Below are 21,305 nucleotides of genomic sequence, written 5' to 3'. Positions count from 1 at the left end.
ATTAAAAGGTGCCACAGGATTATAATAATAAGTACATACACCAATTTATTCACTTTAATGGTTATTACTCAACAGTGAATGGACATACTCCTCTCCACTCAAACTCTATTCATGTTAAAATATTATAGGTACCAGAATGTGACAAAACAAGATTGACCTTAACATATCTTCTGTTTTTCTACAGAGATCATAATATTCCATCTGGCACTGAAATTGTTTATTGTAACATTCCATGCCAGTTATGCCTAAATTTATGTCCTCCATACAGGAATCTGTGTGGCTGTCAAACAAATCTATGTGAATTACTTTTTTAACACAAATTTTAAAATTTCTGCTTTTCTTTTGCTGTCCTCTATTGCTAAGCCAGAGTGGTTGCCAAGTGACTGAATAAAAGCCTTCGACCAGCTGAGTGAGTTTATGTAGAAACAGAATTTTTTTGAATTCTTGGCAAGATCATTAGTCATGGGCTGAGGGTAGAAGTTGCATACAGCTGCATATTTCATGCATCAACCTTTTTATAGATGCATGAACTTTTGCCTGTCATCATTTCCACATTCTTTTTGAAATGAGAATGCAACCATCTCTGTTTGCTCAGCACTTTCCAGATTTTGTTAATAGACAACACTGGGTCCTATTTGTCCTTAATCCACATAATTCTCCATAGTGTAATTTACAATGAGTTAAAACCACATCCTTAATTACTCTATCTCCAGCATACTGGTAGCAATTGATGCCTTTTCATTGTCCAATTAGCATGCTAACAACTTGTGATGTAACAGTCACATATCACTGAGTGATATTTGATTGTTTTCTGCACATTTCATGACTTTTAGAGGGGAGTACAAGGCTTGCTAATTCAAGATGATGGATTCATATTATTTTTTAAGAAATGAGTGAGCCCAAGTGTTAATCTTGTGTTCTGGTCTGACTGCAGGATATCAGTCACAGAGGCTCTAGAGAAGGGAAGTGGATGTCCAGGGCACTGGATTTCCCAGAAGTGGCTGTTCCATGCTTTGGCAGCGAGTGTAGTTTTCTCTTTTGAAGGCAGCTGCCATTAAGCCACTGGAAGTCCCTAGAGTGTAATTGTGCATGAAAAATTCATCTCTTGGTGCGCAGATTTAAGAATGGGCTGCCACTGCACTGCTCATGCACCATGAGAAAATTCATTGCCTTTCCCTCCCAATCTTGTTATCCAGTCAAATGAGCCTTTCCTGTCACTGTGCTCTGTCACAAAGAGCTTGGCCAATCGGTGGTACATAACCAGCTGCTGATACCAACCTCTTAGATTACCATGATTAGATGTGTTCTGTAAGTCAAAAATTGGAAATTTCTGCAGTATTCCACTGTATACACACAAACAAAGAAAACATCTTGCTGGTAATGGTGGCAATGTCTAAGTGTCAGCCCTTCCACACAGAGTTTTCCTGAAAGTCAAGAGTTAGGTTTAGAGGAAGATAATTTTGGGCACTTACTGTCTTGCTTTGCAGGGAGAGACACTTATAGTACTGCTGTGGGTGGAGAGAGACTTCTGGTCTGGGCACTGATTGGGGTGCATTTTTGCTGAGTTTTGAGTAGGTATCACTTTTCACATTAGTGCTATTCACTTTCTGAGCAGCTCACAATTTGCAGCATTTGGTACACAACTTCTGCTGCCTGTATAAATGTTTTGTTACATGGGTCTTGGACTCGTTTGCTGTGCATGCGTTCCATTGCAGAGCAATATTAAATATGAGATTATTTGGTCTGTGGTTAGAGTTGTGAACTACGAGCATTCCACTGAGCTCATCACAGATATACTAAAGATAAGTTGGATCAAGACAAACGTAGAAAGGCAGATCAGGTCCTGTTCATGTTGACCCAGCCAGAATCTTACTTCTGAAATTGCTTTAAATTTCAGAGTCAGAATGGGACAATGAGGCCTAAGTCAGGATGCAAAATCAGTTGTAGCAACCGTTTATGGTCCCAATTTTGTCTTGCATGCACATTGCTCAGGAGCTGCAGTATTACTTACATGAAGAAAGCAGGTCAGGTTGTGTTCAAATTATTTTAGAAACCATTGTCACTATAATGACATCATGGTCAGTAATCTGTGTCTCTATCTGGACACTGTTGGTAAGTCTGGCCTGTAGCTAACTTGTGCAAAATAATTCCATTGCATGTGGGTTGGCAAACTAGCTGCTCAAGACGCATTTCAAAATTGTGTTCAGAACTACTTCACAAGACTGTCTGTGTGTACCACCAACAATGAATCCATAGATGTCCCAGTGCATATTCTGTAAGTTAAAGCTGCCTCCAGCTACTATTGTGTGTCTGTGGTGGGATACTTCTGAGTCACTGAGCATAGCCTTCTTTGAATGACAACTGTTATGGTGGCATACAGGACTCAGTATAAACATAAAAACATTAGATGATTCACTTGAGCTCACTTAGACCATTTACTCACTTCCAGATAATTGTGCAGTCAGATTCAATTTTGAGCTCAACAGAAACAATTTTAACGATTGCAAATAACACTCCCCCTCCCTGTGGTGTCTAACCTGTCTTTTCAATATATGTTACATGCATTATTAAATACTTCTAAGCTCTCTACATCAGGTTTCATCCTACAGCTGTCAGAGGTGAGTGTAATATGTGCACAACAGCTTTCCTGGAGGATGGTAAATTCAGGGACTTAGTTGCACATCTCGAATGATGCCTCTAAGCAAGCATATTAATGAATATTGGACTTCTTTCCATCTGGACACTATTTTGCTAAAGGTCTCATTCATAACCCAGCTGGTCAGGCGAACTGCATGCATGAATCATCTCCTCTTCAGCTGTGACCCATTCGACAGTGTGTCGACACCTGCAATCACTTTGTGGACTCTACCTGCTGTGTGTCCAGTCATGTGGCAACTTTCACCATGCCAAAACAAAAGAGAAAAGTTGCTGTGGCTGCAGCATTAATATTTGTTTAGATGAGAACAAGAAAAAGAAACATTTATGAATGAAAGAATGGTTGAAAGATAAAATCAAGTTTTCTCATGTAAATTCATTGTGAAACCTCTGAGTTCAAGAGCCTACAGACAATAAAAGTTTTTTACTTGTAGGCAATAACAGTGTTTTGAATTGGTGGAATTGATACAAACTAAAACTGAAAAGAAAGAAATACACATGAGAGCTACCATCACTGATTAAGACAGTTTAGCTGCAACATTAAGATTTCTGGCTACTGACAGAAGTTATGGTAACCTGAAAAACAGAAGTGTGATTTTGCCTTTGTTGCTTGCAAAAGGAATCTCTGCATTGTACTTGGCCATCTTTGACACATTGCAGCCAGCATTTAGTTTCTCAGTCTGTTTGCCTTGCAGATTTCTCACCTGTATTAATGAGGATACTGCACATCGCACCTCTTCTTGATTCAGGGTGCAGTGCTACATATCAAAATACCGCAGTGTCGGTTCTGGCATGTTTTCAGTGGTGCTTCTGGTTGTTGTTTTAGCATCCTGGTTCTTCCTGTACTGATGCTAGAAAGACACCAATAGCCAACAAATTTTTTATGACAAAGATGCTGTCTGCAGCATGATTTATCTCTTTGTACTTTGCTACAATAATTTCATAGGCCATGTTCCTCATATTGCTGTTGGAGTACTCTTTCAGTTTTATTTCCCACAAAAACATGGCTATTCTCTATACAAATTCGTTCAAAAAACCACCTTCAGACTATTTCTCTACCATTCCAATCTCTAACAGCATGCGGGAAAAATGAACCCTTAAATCTTCCTGTACAAGCTTTGACTGCTCTTCTTTTATTACAATGAACATTTCTTCCTATGTAGATTGATGACAGTAAAATATTTTCACATTCAGAGGAGAAAGATGGTGACTGATATTTCATGAAAAGGTCTCACCAGAATGAAAAACACCTTTGTTTTGATGATTGCCACACAAACTCGCTTATCATCACCATGACACTCCCTCCCCTGCTATAAGATAATATAAAATGAGCTGCCCTTGTTTGGACTTTTTTGATCTTCTGTCAGTCCTGTCTCATAAGGATACCCTACCACAACAAACTAGCAGAGGACAGATAAGAGTAGCACTGACGGTCTCTTCAGTAGACCTGTTGCATCTTCTAAGTGTTCTGCCAATAAAATATAGTCTTTGCTTTACTTTCCCCACAACATTATCTATCTGATCATTCCAATTTAAGTTGTTTGTAATTGCAATTCCTAGGTATTTAGCCCCCTTCGTGAACCATGGACCTTGCTATTGACGGGGTGGCTTGTGTGCCCAATGATACAGACAGCTGTACTGAGGGTGCAACCACAATGGAAGCATATCTGTTGAGAGGCTACACAAACATGTGGTACCTGAAGAGTAGCAGCAGCCTTTTCAATAGTTGCAGGGCAACAGTCTGGATGATTGCCTGATCTGGCCTACTAATATCAAGCAAAATGGCCTTGCTGTGCTGGTACTGAAAAGGCTGAAAGCAAGGGAAAACTAAAATTGTAATTTTTCCCAAGGGCATGCATCTCTACTGTATGGTTGCATGATGGCATCCTCTCAGGTGAAATATTCTGGGGGTAAAATAGTCCCTCATTCGGACCTACGAGCAAAGACTATTCAGGAGGATGTCATCATCAGGAAAAACAACAGTAGTGTCCTATGGGTTGTAACAATATTATGAAAAGGAAAGTTGCTACTCACCATATAACGGAGATGCTGAGTCGCAGACAGGCACAACAAAAACATTGTCTCAAATAAAGCTTTCCGCCATTAAGGCCTTCATCAATAATAGATGAGAGAGAAACACACACACACACACACACACACACACACACACACACACACACACACACACACACACACACACACATATACAAATGCAACTCACACGTGACTGCAGTCTCACGCAACTGAAACCACACTGCAAGCAGCAGTACCACTGCGTGATGCGAGTGGCGATTGGATGGGGTTAAGGAGGAGGCTGGGGTGGGGAGGGGAGGGATTGGTGGTAGTAAATACGCGTCTGTCATTAATTGTTGACAAAGGCCTTGTTGGCCAAAAGCTTTATTTGTACAGTCATTTTGTTGTGCCTTTCTGCGAGTCAGCATCTGCACCATATAGTGAGTGACAACTTTCTTTTTTATAAAATTGTTACATTCTGTCCTGGGTTTTCCACTGTTCTATGGGTTGGAGAGTGGAAAGTTAGATTCCTTAATCAGAGAGATAGCTTAGAAAATTTTAAAAATGAAATTGGATAAGTTGAAGTTAGGTATAGTGGGAATTAGTGTAGTTCAGTGACAGGAGGAACGACTTCTGGTCAGGTTAATATACGGTTATAAGTACAAAATCAAATAGGGATAATGCTGGAATTGGTCTGATAATCAATAAGAAAATAAGAATGTGGATCAGCTACTGTGAACAGCACAGTGAACACAATATTGTAGCCAAAATAGACACTAAGCCCACAACCAAAACAGTAGAACAAGTTTATGTACCAACAAGCCACACAGATGACAAAGAGATTGAAGAAATGTGTGATGAGATAAAAGAAATTATTTAGATAGTTGTGGGAGACAAAGAGTTAATTGTTATGGTTGACTGGAATTTGATAGTAGGAAAAGGAAGAGAAGGAAAGATAGTGGGTGAATAAGGATTGTGGGAAAGAAATGAAAGAGGGAACCACTTTATGGGATCTTGCAACAAAGCACAAATTAAAAATGTCCAACATTTTGTTTGAGAATCATGAAAGAGGGTAGCAAACATGGTAGAGACATGAAGACACTGGAAGGTTTCAGAATGGTTATGTAATGGCAAGAGAGAGATTTCAGAAGCAGATTTTAAATTGTAGCCATTTCTAGGGGCAGATGTGGACTCTGACCACAACTTATTTGTTATGAACAGTAGGTTAGAACTGAAGAAATTGTGAAAAGGTATGAAATTAGGGAGATGGGATCTGGATAAACTGAAAGAACTACCGGCTGTTCACAGTTGCAGAGGGAGCATTAAGCAATGGTTTTCTAGAACAGGGGTAAGGAATGCAATAGAAGGTAAGTGGGTAGCTTTGAGAGATGAAATAGTGAAGGCAGCAGAGAATCAAATAGATAAAAAGTAAGATCTGGCAGAAATACTTGTACATCACTGAAGATATTGACAGTATAATGTAATTGGATACATAAAAAAATCTACTCACCAAGTGACAGCAGGAGAACACAAGTATAAAAAAGGTTTTATGTATGCAAGCTTCCAGAGCCGGTAGCTCCTTGTTCTGTAGAAGGGTTGAAGGAAAAGGAAGAGCAGTGAAGGAAACAGACTGGAGAGATTTGGGAAAAAGGTTAGAGTTCAGAAAAGTCACCCAGAACCCAGGGTCTGGGGAGACTTACCAGATGTGATGAGAAGGAAATAAACTATTTAGATAGTTATGGGAGACTAAAATTCAATTGGCAAAAGGAGAAAGCATTAAAATGCAGCAAATGAGGCAGGGAAAAGTGAATTGATTCATTGATTCATCCTATAAATCTTTCTAGATTGTGGGATAAAAACACACAAACACACACACAAATTTCAAACTTTCGCAACCCAGGGTTGCTTCATCAGGAAAGAGGGAAGGAGAGGGAAAGATGGAAGGATGTGGGTTTTAAGGGAGAGGGTAAGGAGTCATTCCAATCCCGGGAGCGGAAAGACTTACCTTAGGGAGAAAAAAGGACAGGTATACACACACACACACACACATATTCATCCGCACATATGCAGACACAGGCAGACATATGTAAATGCAAAGAGGTTGGGCAGAGATGTCAGTCGAGGTGGAAGTACAGAGGCAAAGATGTTGTTGAATGACAGGTGAGGTACAAGCGGCGGCAACTTGAAATTAGCGGAGGTTGAGGCCTGGTGGGTAATGGGAAGAGAGAATATATTGAAGGGCAAGTTCCCATCTCTGGAGTTCTGAAGTAAATAGCTAGAGCCACTTCCTCATCCCCTCAAACACAGAACCTCCCACAGAAGAACCACAAAAGTGCCCCACTTGTGACGGGATACTTTCTGGGACTGGATCAGACTCTGAATGTGGCTCTCCACCACGGATATGACTTCCTCAAATCCTGCCCTGAAATGAGATCCATCCTTCATGAAATCCTCCCCACTCCACCAAGATTGTCTTTCCGCCATCCACCTAACCTTCGTAACCTCTTGGTTCATTCCTATGAAATCCCCAAACCACCTTCCCTACCCTCTGGCTCCTACCCTTGTAACCAACCCCGGTGTAAGACCTGTCCCATGCACCCTCCCACCACCACCTACTCCAGTCCTGTAACCCGGAAGATGTACACGATCAAAGGCAGAGCCACGTATGAAAGCACCCATTTGATTTACCAACTGACATGCCTACACTGTGAAGCCTTCTATGTGGGAATGACAAGCAACAAACTATCCATTCACATGAACGGACACAGGCAGACAGTGTTTGTTGGTAATGAGGATCACCCTGTGGCTAAACATGCCTTGGTACATGGCCAGCACATCTTGGCACAGTGTTACACCGTCCAGGTTATCTGGATACTTCCCACTGACACCAACCTATCAGAACTCCAGAGATGGGAACTTGCCATTCAATATATTCTCTCTTCCCGTTACCCACCAGGCCTCAACCTCCACTAATTTCAAGTTGCCGCCGCTCGTACCTCACCTGTCATTCAACAACAATCTTTGCCTCTGTACTTCCGCCCCGACTGACATCTCTGCCCAACCTCTTTGCATTTACATATGTCTGCCTGTGTCTGTATATGTGTGGATGGATATGTGTGTGTGTGTGAGTGTATACCTGTCCTTTTTTCCCCCTAAGGTAAGTCTTTCCAGTCCCGGGATTGGAATGACTCCTTACCCTCTCCCTTAAAACCCACATCCTTTCGTCTTTCCCTCTGCTTCCCTCTATCAACATACCAACACTTTCTGCTTTCTCGTTTGGTAAGTTACAGCACCTTTGCTGTGTCTTTCACAAAATTTCGTCTGATGAGTACATCTGGCAGAAAAAGGATGTTTAAAGAGTGGCAATCTGGCAACACTATAACCACATGAATGGTAAATACCTCTGACAGCAGATTTTACTCGTGCTGTGCGGTTGGTGCAGGGGGTAGAGTTTTGGGTTAGCATGCGGGAGGTTGAGGGTTCAACCCTGGGTTGCGGCACATTCTTTTTATTTGCTAATTTCATTCTGACATTTCATACTGTAATATATACCATTTCTTATGTCACATTTATCGTAAACTTACATTTTGTAATGCTGAACACAACAGATACATGGTTAGACAAATAAGTAATAGACAGTTGAAACAATTAATGGGACCATGGTGATAACACATAGAAATAGAAACCGACTTTGGGCATTATTTGCAAAGCATGTTGCTAGTCCTACTGATAATGCAAGGCCCTAACGAAATGTAATGAGCCTGAATGAGGCAAGAATAATAGTTGGTCCTAATCTATGTGACCATTAGAGGAAGGTACAAAGAAAACAGGTTTCGCATCTAGTAGATGAAGTGGTGCGAATAAATTTGAGCCCACAATGTGGAAAGGGCTTCTTTCAAAGCTGACCAATTTTCCATTTCTATGATAGTAGTATGTAAGTGCAAATGTTTTCCAAAGGATCCACTGCAATCAGTGTTGACGATTCAGATGCCTGGACTACATTTACCAAATAAAAAACATATGCTTGAACCCAGGATCGAACCCTCGACCTCGTGCATGCTAACGCAAAACTCTATCTATTCCACCAACTTTGCAGCACAAGTGGTTTTTCTTCAAAGAGGTATTTATTGTACATGTGGTTACAGTGCTGCCAGATTGCCACTCTTTAACGTCCTTTTTCTGTCGGATGTTCTCACCGGCCGAAATTTTGTGACAGACATTTTTTTATCGCTGGCATGTGAGGAGTCGTGCTGCGAAGCCCAAGTGTGCAAATTTCGCTTTTACTGTGGAGGTTTTATAGGCTGATGTCCTTATTGACTGGACACAAAACTTTTCCTTTTGTCTTGTGCCATGGTCATGGATACTGAAATTTTCATTTTAAATTCTTTCTAATATATTTAGAGATTTCTAATATATACAGACAGGGAAGAGGGAGAATTGATGACTTTTGAAAGAGGGGTTTGCAATAATCTGTTAGTTGAGCATGTTGCATTGCTCTTACAGTTCTTTTTTGAGTTAAGATGATGACTGAACTAGGTGGTGTATTACCACAGAAAATAATTCCGTATCGTAGGATGCTGTGGAATTGGGAAAAGTAGGCAGTTCGCACAATGCTATAACTTGATTTGACAGAGAGTAAATGCAGACTGTAACATTTTTCTTTAGTGTTCCATTAATTTTGTTTATATGTGTATGTCATTTGAAGTGATTTGAAGCCATAAGCCTAAAAACTTTGTTTCCAGAGAATATGAAATTTTGTTGCAGTTTATTGTCACACTGGTGCAGCTTGCATCACCTTTTACACAAAAATTTAAAAATGTTGTTTTTTGTGTTTATCATAGGTTTATTCCCCTCAAACCATCTATTTAGCTGTTCTGTAGTCTTATTAACAGCTGTTTGAAGCTGACTTGGGGTATTTCCTGTAATTAGGATGCTTGTGTCATCTGCAAAAAAAGTGTTGTTTGTGACTCAATGTTCAGGTCTAGATCATTTATGTACAGGAGAAAGAGGATTGGCTCAAGAATGGATCCCTGAGGGGCTCCTTTATTTAGAATTTCTCCATCTGAGAAGCATGTCCTGGTGTTTTCCTTTAGTTCATGTTTTATTTGTATTTTTTGTTTCCTGTTCGTCAAGTACAAAGTGAACCATTTTAGTGCAGTGCCTCTAATGCCATATACTTCGACCTTCTCCAACAGTATGTTGTGGTCCAGTATGTCAAAGGCTTTGCTTAAGTCTAAAAAAATGCCAGTGGTTTTTTGTTTTTTGTCTGCTGCTTGCAGGACATTTTCTATAAAATCATAGATTGCACTGGTTGTTGATTTATTTTTCCTGAATCCATGCTGCGACTCAGTGAGAATTTTGTTTTTCTCTAAGAATTTCATTAACCTATTTTACATTACTTTTTCTATTTTTCTAAAGCCTGATAATAATAAAACTGATCTATAGTTTTCTATATTTATTTTGTCTCCTTTCTTATGTATAGGGACCACTTTAGCAATTTTTAAACTGTCTGGAAATGTGCCTGTCAGAAAAGATGAATTTACTATAGCTGCAAGAGGAAGTGGAATGTTTTTAATACATTGCTTCATGATGTAATCAGGAATACCATCAATCCCTGATAACATTTTTCTATGAGCCGATGCAGCACTGATGATTTCCTCTGGGGTTGTTCCATCAATGTAGATTGAAGAGGAACAAGAGTGCACTTTGTTTTTCTGTTTCTTTCTAGTATCTGTTTTGTCACAGACTATTAAATTATTTGTGATCTCTGCAAAGAACTAATGAAAAAGATTTGCAATGTGTTGGGGATCAGTTGTACTATGTTTTCCGTTTTATGGGACACTTTATTTGCTTCCCTCTTTATGACTTTCCATACTGCTTAGCTTTTATTTGCTGATTCTGTTATATACTTTTCTTCTTCTTCTTCTCTCTCTCTGTTTTTTTTTTTTTTTTTTTTTTTTGTCGTATCACTCTTCTTTAGGTTTGAATGTATTCCTCTATGTAACTGTTTAGAAGAGGGGGTATGTTATTGTTTTTCATGTATCTGAGTCATTCTCTTTTCCTCACAGTTGATATGTTGATCCCTGTTGTTATCCATAGCTTTGTTTTTTTTTAGTTGTGAGTCTTATTTCTTGTGTTTTGAGAGGGAATGCAAATTTCAAGGTAATCAATGAAGATGCTAGAGAGTTTCTCGAACGTTTTGTTGGTGTCATCTATTTGCAAAACTTCTTCCCACCTTTCTCCTGATAACAGGGAGTTGAATGTTTCTATATTGTGTATATTAAACTGTCTTGCTGTTAATAGTTCTTTTATAGTTCTGGTTGGGCAGTATGTGGCTTTGGATGGTGACAACTTGAGCTTCATGATCACTAAGGCTGATCCAAGGCAGTAGCAGTAGTTTTTGTTTTTCTTGTTGGGATTGTTATAGCCTGTTTTAAGTTTGAAGGTATCTGTGAGGCTGAGCAATATTTCATTTCTTTTGCTGGTTCCAAGAAAATCAGTGTGGAAGTCCCCACAAAGCACTATTGATTTTTTGTCTAAATGAAACCCTGTTTAGTACGTATTTAAGCTTATTTAGAAATGAGTCAAAAGCGATAAATACATGCTACAACTGTATTTGCCTCACTGACTTCAATGAGTGCCAGCTCAAAGTCTCTTTCTGCACTGAGATGTTGAAACTTATTGATTGATTTATATTTTAATCCATGCTTGATGAAAATTGCGATACCTCCATTTTTATAGCTGTTTCTATAGAAATAATTTGCTAGTGTGTATCCTAGTACAGAAAAAGAGTAAATTTGGTCATTATTTAGCCAGTGTTCTGTAATGCGCAGAACATTAATAAAGTTAAGTAAGATCTCTACATCTAAAACTTTTTTTGATAGCAAACAGAAAGATGTTTGGTGCTGTAATATATTTGATTACCAGTAACGGGATTTACATTTACAGTTGATATTCCTAAGGGCATTTTTATTGTATCACTGACCTCATTCTTGCTTGGTAAGACTCTGTCCATAAAAAACCATCTGTGTGAGAGCCTGGAGTCTTCTTCTGGATTGATGTAGTCTGCTTCTTTTCTTCCACTGTGCTGTGCACTACTTCTGCATATCAGGGAGATGACTGCTGTTTTGGCGAACAGAGAAGATGTGATGATGTATCTGTTTTCTTTGATGCCGTACGTCTTATCTCTGATTTCTTGTCAACACATATTTATTTTTTCCACAACAAGCTGCTTCCCTAGCCCTTTTAGGTGTAGTCAGGTCAAGTGTGGAATCTATGTCCTACACCACTCAGATCAATGGTTTCTACGTTTTCATATTCTGTGCATATTTTCGACAGTACCACATTAGCAGCACTTATCTCTGTTTACACACGACCTTGTTGGTAGGTCATATCGGTATGGAATAGTCATTAACAAAACATTTGTATGTTTCAAGTGTCTTAAACACTTCTTTGATTCATCAATAGCTTTTGGAGTTTCATTTTTAAATATGTCACAAAAAATCTGATTTTCAGAATATTATGTATGGGGTCCCACAGGGTTCTGTGTTGGGACCCTTCCTGTTTGTTACATACGTAAATGACTTGCCAAGTATGGTGCCATGTAAAGTAGTGATGTATGCAGATGACACCACTTTCATCACATGTCATACAGATGAAAAGGTTGTGATACAAATGAATGAACTAATGATGTAAGAGGCTAGTGAGTGGTTCAGGGACAACAAATTAAAGCTAAATGATGATAAAACAGAACACATACTGTTCTCCTTCAGGGACCTTGATACTGACCTGCACAAACTCAAGGAAAAGTCAGTGAAATTATTAGGCATTCATCTTGACCATAAGTTATGTTGGAATACCCAGACAGAAAAAGTTTGTAATAAATTATCAAGAGTAGTGTGCCTGATAACCAAATTAAAAAGCTGTGTTAATCAAGACCTCTTCCTTATGGCCTATTATGCATTTTTTCACACACATTTGAACTATGGGATAATACTCTGGGGGAACTCTGCTGGGGCTAAGAATGTCTTCCTGTGGCAGAAGAAAGTAGTAAGGTGTATTTTTGGTCTACAAAACACAACTTTCTTCAAAGAATACTACACCAAATACAAAATACTTATTGTTCCCAGCTTGTACATACTGCGAGTTCTTGTCTATGGCAAAGAGAAAGGGAAACATTCCACGTAGGAAAAATATATCTAAAAACAAAGATGATGTGACTTACCAAATGAAAGTGCTGGCAGGTCGACAGACACACAAACGAACACAAACATACACACAAAATTCAAGCTTTCGCAACAAACTGTTGCCTCATCAGGAAAGAGGGAAGGAGAGGGAAAGACGAAAGGATGTGGGTTTTAAGGGAGAGGGTAAGGAGTCATTCCAATCCTGGGAGCGGAAGGACTTACCTTAGGGGGAAAAAGGACGGGTATACACTCGCACACACACACATATCCATCCACACATATACAGACACAAGCAGACATATTTAAAGACAAAGAGTTTGGGCAGAGATGTCAGTCGAGGCAGAAGTACAGAGGCAAAGATGTTGTTGAATGACAGGTGAGGTATGAGTGGCAGCAACTTGAAATTAGCGGAGATTGAGGCCTGGTGGATAACGGGAAGAGAGGATATATTGAAGAGCAAGTTCCCATCTCCGGAGTTCGGATAGGTTGGTGTTAGTGGGAAGTATTCAGATAACCCGGACGGTGTAACACTGTGCCAAGATGTGCTGGCCGTGCACCAAGGCATGTTTAGCCACAGGGTGATCCTCATTACCAACAAACACTGTCTGCCTGTGTCCATTCATGTGAATGGACAGTTTGTTGCTGGTCATTCCCACATAGAATGCGTCACAGTGTAGGCAGGTCAGTTGGTAGATCACGTGGGTGCTTTCACACGTGGCTCTGCCTTTGATCGTGTACACCTTCCGGGTTACAGGACTGGAGTAGGTGGTGGTGGGAGGGTGCATGGGACAGGTTTTACACCGGGGGCGGTTACAAGGGTAGGAGCCAGAGGGTAGGGAAGGTGGTTTGGGGATTTCATAGGGATGAACTAAGAGGTTACGAAGGTTAGGTGGACGGCGGAAAGACACTCTTGGTGGAGTGGGGAGGATTTCATGAAGGATGGATCTCATTTCAGGGCAGGATTTGAGGAAGTCGTATCCCTGCTGGAGAGCCACATTCAGAATCCGATCCAGTCCCGGAAAGTATCCTGTCACAAGTGGGGCACTTTTGTGGTTCTTCTGTGGGAGGTTCTGGGTTTGAGAGGATGAGGAAGTGGCTCTGGTTATTTGCTTCTGTACCAGGTCGGGAGGGTATATAAAATATATGTCTGCTTGTGTCTGTATATGTGTGGATGGATATGTGTGTGTGTGCGAGTGTATACCCGTCCTTTTTTCCCCCTAAGGTAAGTCTTTCCGCTCCCGGGATTGGAATGACTCCTTACCCTCTCCCTTAAAACCCACATCCTTTCGTCTTTCCCTCTCCTTCCCTCTTTCCTGATGAGGCAACAGTTTGTTGCGAAAGCTTGAATTTTGTGTGTATGTTTGTGTTTGTTTATGTGTCTGTCGACCTGCCAGCACTTTCATTTGGTAAGTCACATCATCTAATATGGAACTAGGGCTAATGTCCATACTTATGAAACCAGGAACAGAAACTTGATAAATGTCCCCTGGACTAGACTATCAAAGACCTAAAACAATTTTACACACATTGGCAAGATGTTTCTGAACAAATTACCACAAAGGGTTAAGGAACTGCCACACAATAAATTTAAAATGGTGATGGAATCATGGCTAAAAAGAAAGGCTTTCTATAATGTTCAGGAATTTTTATGTAATACTATAAATGATTTAACTATAATGTGAACTAAATTATGTACATTATGAACTGAGCAATATAAAAGTGTAAATTGAAATTTATGTAAGTTTAATTTGTAATATTGTATTCTGGTGCCCACAAAGAAATAACTTATACAAGCATAAATTAAAATTTATGTAAGTTATACGTAACATTGTATTCTGTTGTCCACAAAGAAATAACTTGTACTTGACGATGTCTTATGTAGCAGCAATGTTCATTCTTTGCACTCATACACAGCACACTAAGCTATGGTATCATATTTTGGGGGAATACCAGTTTGGCCAAACACGTGTCTGTGCTTCAAAAGAGGGCAATAAGGATAATCAGAGGTATGACACACAGAGAATCATGTAAAAAAGTTTCAAGGAACTACAAATCATGACTCTACCATGTATCTATATTTATGAAAGTATATGTTTTATTAAGGCATACCAGGAACATTCTTTGTTAAACAGTCAAGTTCATAACTACAAAACAAGAACTAGAGACGACTTTCATAGAGAAAGTCACACAAAAGCTATGTATCAAAAAAGTGTTCTTTATCAGCCAAAAATCTTATTTGGTGAACTACCAAAGGAAAAAAAGAACTTAAAAAAATGTTAATTAGCAAGAGTTTTTATAGTGTCAAGGAATACCTAAATCACCAGCAGTAGCTTATTTCCTTCATCGTGATGACCCAAAATACTCATTGAAAACTAAATTGTATTAATCTATTATTCTAATTTAGCATATTATGAATGTTGTTACGTATATGGTTTCATGTTATATGTAATAATATTTTATTTATGGACATATAATTATAAATCTTTTTATGTCCTATTTTCTATGTAAGGCAATCTATGACAAATCCTACATCATTTTTATAATGATGAGATACAAGGATGCTAAGTAAATAAATAAAAAATTAAAAAACAGCAATGTTGTCTTCACACAAGTAAAAGGAATTGATTGATTGATTAGATGGAAACCATTACTAAATAAAAAAGGGAAAGGTGGAAGGAGTATAAATAGAGTCTATAAAAGGGAGATGAACTTGAAGGCAATATTATAGAAAGAGAAGAGGATGTAACTGAAGATGAGATCAGAGCTATGATACCTCGAGCAGAATTTGACAGAGCACTGAAAGATACAAGTTGAAACAAGGCCTCTGGAGTAGATAACATTCTGTCAGAACTGCTGATAGCCTTGTGAGAGCCAGCCCCAAGAACTATTCCATCTGGCATGCAAGATGTGTGAAACAGACAAAATAGCTTAGAGTTCAAGAAGAAGATAATAATTTCAATTCCAAAGAAAGCAGGTGTGAATATTAACTATAAGTTATGGTAGCAAAAAGAATTCTTTACAGGAGACTGGAAAAACTGATAGAAGCCAACCTCAGTGAAGATCAGTTTGGGCCCATGAGAAATGTACAAGTAGAAACATGTGAGGCAACATTGACCTTATAACTTCTATTAGAAGATAGGGTAAGGAAAGGCAAACCTACATTAATAGCATTTGTGGATTTAGAGAAAGCTTTTGAAAATGTTGACTGAAATACTCTGTGAAGATATTGACCTCGCCCACTATGGGAACTTCTCTGATGAGGCAGACATGAAGTTCTTTGACAAACAGTGAAGAGGGGGTGCATTTTACACGATGCTATTGTATCGATGTGTTAGAGGCAGCTCATGCTTATAAAGTGTTATATCACATAACATACCACATATTACTGGTGGTATCCTACCAACCCCTAGTCTGATACTCCCTACGTAGGTGGCCTCACATCTACCTTAGAACATGCATCTATTTGGAGTTCACAAAAATAAAGGCTAGACTATCATCTTGGAACAATGTGGCCATCCCACACTAATTCACTAACTGTACTGATTTCTCTGGACAATAGCTTAATGATTGCAGTGCAGGAGGTGCAGTGTTGTCAGTGTGATAATTGTGTGATTAAAACCGAGTGAAATGTTCAACAGTGCTCTGCTTCCATTGCTAACACTCGCTTTGTCACATCTTCTGTGAACCTGTTATTAGACTTTGAGGACAATACTATGTTTGCCTCTGCCTCCATTAAGCAACAGCCACAAAGTATGAATGATTCTATGTTTGCATCTTCTGCACTGTGAATTGCATTCAAGCAACAGCCACACAACCAGTTGTGTGTTACACAGATCCATCACCAGTGTTGCATAATGTCATAATGCATCAACCAACATGGTTGTTCACCTGCCTTTCTCATCACAATGGTTAGGTAACATTTAAACTACTACCATTCTATGTAACTCAGCCAGCGTTGTGGTTGGTGACCGTGGAATGTATTCTTGAGACTTTTGGAATGTTCAACAATGCCAGTAAGTACACCTACTCTACTGTCTAGCAGCATGGACTGAACACATTAGTGACATTATACTGACACTGCCACATAGGAACAAGTGTGTTGCACTGCTAGCCACCCTATTACAGAGACTTTCATTAACTCCAGAACAGCAAAATCGGGAGGCCATATATGAGCAACAACTCCAGGAGGACATACCTTCAAAACTTTGGCACTAACTCTGTACAACCATTGCTTTGTCTCTTATGCCAGACTCAACATTGTGAACCCTTTGCATAATGAATTAACTGACCAACCTACAACTCGCTCTTCGGTCAGCCCCCTTAGAAGATCAATTTACACTGGCAGATAGCCCGTCTTCAGTGATCTGCCACCACTGCAGGATTAGTAAGTGCAAGGATAAAACACCTAGCAGCACTAGAGGTGCACCTGAGCCCATCTGAACCATTACAATTGCTTACAAAGAGGACACTACATCCCCAAGATGGCTGGAAACCTGCCACAGGTTGGCTACTCAGCCTGCACCACACAGCAGCAATGTATTAGATACTACTCCCACGTCTGACCAGTTAACCACTCGTTTCACAGCTGATTCAGCAGCACCACCCATAACTGTCATGAGCATTGCGATTACCTAAATACTGCCAATGGTCTGATATAGGCACACTGTTCCTTGTGGAAGAAACAAATTGCCTACAGCTTTCACACACTGCCTCTCTGTGCCCAGCCTTTTGACACATCACTGCGTTTTGATAGACACAGGAACAGACATCAGCTCCCTGCCACAACTCAGCACATTGACACTCTGGCCAGCAGCAACCTTACTCCTCCATTCAGCAAATGACTCAGAAATCCCTGTCCATGGTACCACCAACTGCACTGTGCACCTTTCACAGACCCTGCAATGCTCTTGGACATTTTACATGATGGACATCATTGAGCCAGTCATCGGAATGGACTTCTTACCCTTTCACCAGCTCTCACCAGATAGCACTCATGCTATTCTCATTCATCATGTCACCAGTGCTAGGATCTCTTCACCTCAACCATACACACCATACACACCAGTCACATCTGCCCAATGTTCACTCGAACAACATCGTGTGAATGACACATACTTCGATAAGCTTCATGAGTGTGGCATCCTAGTGGATGAAATATTGTCTACACATCAGTGCTACATTGACTGTCACAGTCAATCACAGCAGCTCCACACTGAAAAGGAGGATCTTAAGTGCTACATCGATGACATAACTCCAGATCTGCAACGACATTGAGAATGCCTCCACATGGCAGAGTATCAATATTTTGCTGTCTGCTTTGTTATTGCTCGCATAACAACTAATATATGAGATAAAATGGATGAGATAACATATGTTGCTACGAAAAGAGCCCTGAAATACTCTTTAGGGATGATGTGCTGTGACTTTCTTTGGATCATTAATTTTCAACGAAACAAAATATATTATGTTCTTATTATTCTGGATCCGGCTTTCTATAAAAGGAACATTGTTTCGTCATTGTAACTCGCTATAAAGTTCAACATATCTTTCTTATTATCAGTTATTGAAAAGGTTACTGAAAATTATTTTGTTATCAATACTGATGTTACAATACGCAAACTACGCACAGCAAGATTTCTTTTATGTCATGAAGGTAAATTATCTTTTTGCACTGTTAATAATATAACATCATCCGCAGCCCGCGTCCACCTGTAAAACACATCATAAAATCTGCTGCTCTGCCCTGCAATCCTGAAAGCTGAAAGAAATAATTTTAGTTCACTGTTACCTGTCCGCTTCTTCGTGGTATGATTGGCTTCATTTAATGCAGTTTGAATGCACCGCGGCAGCGACTTTTCGTTCGTAGCGCAGCTCTGCACCACGGATAATATTTAAATAGCTGAAAATGTCTTAAAAGGATGGGATAATATACCAGGCAAGCTTATTACAAATCATAATGCAAGTTTTCACTAAGTAACTCTGTTCAAAACATTTAGACAGATTAAATTCTTACACACCTTTACAAATCAATGCCTAATGACATCCTTCTCTCAATCTTGACAAAAGAATGCTACACAAGCATACAATATAGCATCAGAGGCTCTTCCTACACAAGTGACTCCAAAAGACGACAGAGAAATTAATGCTCGGTGACTACTATTTATACTCGGTTTGATATATTTAAATCTTTGTTTGATATTTAATAAGTATCTTCTGTGGTGGTTTCAGTACTCGCCAACACAGATATTATCTTTTTAAAAAAAAAAAAAAAAAAAAAAAAAAAAAAAAAACGATACCTAATCCTATACAAGTATAAAACATGACACATAATGGTTTCTCTTTATTACATAAAGTTCACACAATCACTGTCCACGCAATTACAATCATCCAGTTCAATTATTCTTTTCTTTTTTTTTTTACCACATATAATATGTGTTTTGCCAGGAGACATTACAAATACCACCAGCCTTGGCTCTCATGCAGGATGTTCCCCACCACATGCCAGCTCCCACTGCTGCACATCAACAATTCCCCAAAGGTTAGTACAGCACTGTCTGCAGTGTTAGCAAACTCTGTCATTGAGTCTGCCACTCTTCACATCTGCCTGCATGCGTGTGCATTTCTGGACAGGACAGTGCATTGTATCATAACTAACAATGGTATACCAGATCACAACTAATCTCTGCTCATGTGCCTCTCAGATTTACAGACAGCTAAGTTGGCTATTACAAAACTTTTTCAAGCAGAGATTGTATGCCCTTGCCCTTGCCCTTGCGCTTGCCGTGTTAAACTTGTGCCCAAGAAAGATGGTTCAATCAGACTCTGCAGTGACTATTGGATACTGAATTCTTGGACTGTACACTATATGCGGTTTCAGTCTTTCTCGGTGTATTCCACTGACGAATTCTTCTTGGGTTATCAGCTGAGTGGTGGTGTCGTCTTGTTGCAATGTTTCAATGAGTTTTGTACCCATCATCTTCTGGCAAAGATGCCTCAAATGTTATCGTTGTTTCTAGAGAAAATGAGAATGTCTTTCAAGTATATATATCTGAAAGGAGAGCAGAAAAGAAGATGATCAATAAACCACTGCCACATCTGAGAGGCCTTCTTGAGACCATAAGGCATGTAGAGATATTTGAACAGTCTAAACTGTGTAGGGTTGCTGTTTGCTGAATATCATCTGGGTGCATCAGAATTTGTAAGCATGCTCATTTGCAGTAAACACTGTTGTACCAGCAACTGCATATGTGAAGTCCTGTATATTAGGTATGGGATAACTATAGTGTACAGTGATGAATTCTTCTCAGGTTATCAGCCGAGTGGTGGCGTTGTCTTGTCACAAGGTTTCAATGAGTTTCGTACTCATCATCTTCTGGCTTGGTGGTGTTGGTAGTGTAGCATAGCATTTTAAGCTATTGTTGGTGGTGTTGGTACTGTAGCATTTTCCACCAACAATAGCTTAAAATGGAATGTTTTAGCAATAACAATTATAACAAACTATTGCAATCGGGAGTTTATAAATTGACATGTAATGATCGCCTAGCGTATTACACAGGGCAGACAGGTAGATCTATAGCCATAAGATATAAACAACATATGCTGTCAAGGATGGGTACGAATAAGAATGGATCAATGTTTGCCGAACACATCATTGAAGAAGGACATACGCCCCAACCTGTTAATGACACCGAGCTATTGTGTAAAGAAGCCAAGGATATGAAATTAGATTTACTGGAGGAGGTGCAGATATATAAGCACAAAATGTGTGACAATAGGAATTTACTGAATGATCAGTGTTATTTGAAAAGTTACAGCTTCCTTGAAGGTTTTCAGCCCGTATTGGGCATAGCAGTTAGGCACTAGTCGTGAGTCGATTGTACCACATTATTATATGACTATTTGAGATAAACTACTGTTTTAGGACAATGTTCCAGTGGAAAATGTTGTAAAGAGCCATGAGCTGTTATTATGTTAACAGTAGTTTGTGTTGAGACAGCTATGTTAATGAGCCTTTCATTGTCTTGTGCCATGTTACCACACTTATGCACTAGACTGCTATTCATGCGACTGTCGTCAATCATTAACACTGTAGTGTGCCTATGTACAGGTCAGCTGGTAGAATTAGCCCTATAAGCTGTTAGAGCGTATAATTTAAGCTGGAGTTATATTTGCATATAATATCCCCATTTCTGAATGATGCTTTAAATAGTGATGCAAACTTTGTTATATGAATTTGTTAATGTTTGACCAATTTAATGATCATATGCAACTGCATTTTAACTGTTGGACAGTCATATTAATAAGTATATGGTTTTCCAGTTGCACTTGTAGGATTGTTTTTAATATTTTATCGTAGATATCAACTAGTTTCCTGATAAACGGTGCGATGTAGCTCAATGTGAGGAGCACAACCTATGTCGTGCAGGATGTAGCACATTTGACAACCGTGCG

This window comes from Schistocerca nitens, chromosome 1 (assembly GCF_023898315.1).
Source record: "Schistocerca nitens isolate TAMUIC-IGC-003100 chromosome 1, iqSchNite1.1, whole genome shotgun sequence".
Classification (NCBI taxonomy): Eukaryota; Metazoa; Arthropoda; class Insecta; order Orthoptera; family Acrididae; genus Schistocerca; species Schistocerca nitens.
This window is presented reverse-complemented; position numbering follows the sequence as displayed.